Here is a 2,370-nt window from a genome sequence, read left to right on the forward strand (position 1 = left end):
ACTGCCGTTATTCAGATGTTCTTCATGTAGCCAAGCAAGCAAGCATTTCTGTGTTTGTGTGTGTATGTGTCTGTTGTGTTGGTTTGTGTGTCATGTGGGGGTGGGCACTGGTTAAAGAGAGAGACATAGAGAGAGGAGGGGCGAGAGAAAGAGAGAGAGAGAGAGTCAACGCTCCAAAAAATGGAAGTTTTCTGACAAACTAAGCCGACTTAAAATGCTTACCAGGGGCCATATTGAATAAAGATGATGGGTTTAGCAAGGTGGGGGGGCTGAACTGGAGGCTGTGTGGGAAAAGGGTTACGCTAGGGACAAGGAGAGAAGTGGGGTGTATACAAATCTCTGTGCTGCAGGCATTCGTGAAGGCAGTTAAGAAACATCAGAGAATGTATTTATTTGCGTGTTAGAAACACAAGTAGACCTCATGTTACTTCATGTAAACGTTTGTCTACAGACTGAAGGAGATGGCGTCTGTAAGTGGATCATATGAGGTATATTATTCATTTCAATTCTGAAAATTTCAGTCATCTACTTATTCTTTTGTCAGTCTTTATTATCAGCACAGAAAAATACAGTAGAGGGAGGTGAAGAGAGGTGGGAGGAAAAGAAAGAGACAGAAAGAAAGTTGAGGCCTCGGTAGGCTGCACTGACACTAATGATTTCTGACCTCTCCCGGACAAACAGCCAGATTTTCAATCCTCTGTGTTCCTCTCCTCTATCTCTCCCATTGTCTCGAGGGTATTGCTTCACACCATTATTTGGGTGGAATTAGTTTTTACAGCCATCTTGCCTCTATTTGCCTCCCCTCACCTTTCCTCTTTTATCTGTCCCTCACGTTGTAGTTTTAGTCCGTTCTTCTCCCGCTCCTCTTATTATTTATCCATTTCTTTCTTCTTGTTTCTCTTTTAATGTCCTCTTTCCTTTCTTCCTTGTTTCTCCTCTCCTCTCTTTACCTCTTGCTTTCTTGCTTCATTTCTCTTGTTTCTTTTTTACTTTCCTCATTTCTTCTTTCTTCTTCTTCTTCTTCTTCTTCCATTCCTCTATTGTCATTTCTTGTTCTCTTGTTTCCCTTAAGTTTCCTTTTCCTTCCTTTCCGTTCATTCATCTTGTTTTGTCTCCTTTCCATCCCTCCCCTTTGCTTTCCTCTCTTCTCTTCTTTTTTATTATCTCCCCTTGCAGTCTTTTCTAATCTCTCTTCTCTTGTTTTCTAATTTCCATATCGTTCCTTTTCATTCATCTTGTTTTCCTCTCCTCTCTTGTTCTTTCTTCTTCACATATATCTTTCTCAACACAATCCATTCCTCTTTTTCTGCCCATTTAGCCCCCCCAAAAAACACCACCCGACCTCATCTCCTCCACCCTCCCTCCCTCCCACTCTACCCCTCTCCTCATCCTTCCCTATGTGTCCAGAGGGTGTCAGCCGGCAGCAGTTACTCCCGTCCGTCCTGCTGACCACCAAGCCATGCCGCGGCACAGACACTGATGTGATGTGACAGCTCTCTCATTATTTAAAGTCAGAACTGCTCTGTGTGCTTGCCTGTGAGTGAGTGTGTGTGTGTGTGTGTATTTGGGGGTTGAATGGACGATGGGTGTGTGAGTGCGTTTGTGCCAGTCTGACCGCCTCTGTGTGTCTCTGCCCTTCTTTTCCAAGGGCCAATGAGTGAAGAGAAGAGGGCTAATGAAGTGAGCATTTGATTGGGAGCCAGAGAACCATATCCGTGTTAAAGTGAAAGAAAGAGAGGGAGACATTGATGGCCTTGTTCGAGCAGAAAGGCCTTTTCTTCATTGAAGTGAACTGGAGTCAAGAAAGGGGAAACAAGCGAAAAACACCTCAAATTATTAGCAGTCTGCATTTTCTATAGAGCTTCCTTTCACTTTCTTGTTAAGTCTTGATCCAACCACTTTGCTTACCTGATGACTTCTTTGTCGGCTGAGGAAGACAATGTGCTTCTCAGCTGCAGGTTGGCTAAATGTTCATGGTAAGACATGGGCTACCACCTTAACAGCGTCACCTAGCAACACAAATTGTCCATAAACACTGTTGTTTAGCAACAATTGCAAATTTGGAAGGTTGCCGAAATAGTGATTTAAGCCCACCTTGTCTCAATTCTCGTGAATAGTCAACCATGACGCCAACACAAGTGTCCACTTTTCAAAATACAAGCTAAGTGGGCACTTAATCAAGTGCCAAGAGGCTGAGTTGCTTTGAGATTGGACCTCTCTCACAAACACTCTCGCTGTCTCTCTCTGGCTGTCCACCCCCCCCCCCCCCCCCCCCCCCCCCCCCCCCCCCCCCCCCCCCCCCTCCTCTTCCTGCCATTCTCCAGCCATGCACCCCCACCCCCAGCGATTACACCACGCCACTGGTCCCCC

The 2,370-nt window shown here is 45.5% G+C and overlaps 1 long non-coding RNA gene across 2 annotated transcripts in view; it reads right to left on the reverse strand.

Moving 5' to 3' along the window:
• Nucleotides 1–1,384: 1,384 nt before the first annotated feature.
• LOC123970288 overlaps nt 1,385–2,370 on the reverse strand; it is a 3,424-nt gene continuing 2,438 nt past the window's right edge. For both annotated transcript variants that reach the window (XR_006824919.1, XR_006824918.1), the window contains exons 4-5: nt 1,909–2,009; nt 1,385–1,792 (exon numbers count right to left, since the gene is read on the reverse strand). This is a non-coding gene — a long non-coding RNA (uncharacterized LOC123970288). The remainder of the gene's footprint in view (nt 1,793–1,908; nt 2,010–2,370) is intronic.

The sequence above is a fragment of the Micropterus dolomieu genome, linkage group LG04 (genome assembly GCF_021292245.1).
Source record: "Micropterus dolomieu isolate WLL.071019.BEF.003 ecotype Adirondacks linkage group LG04, ASM2129224v1, whole genome shotgun sequence".
Lineage (NCBI taxonomy): Eukaryota > Metazoa > Chordata > Actinopteri > Centrarchiformes > Centrarchidae > Micropterus > Micropterus dolomieu.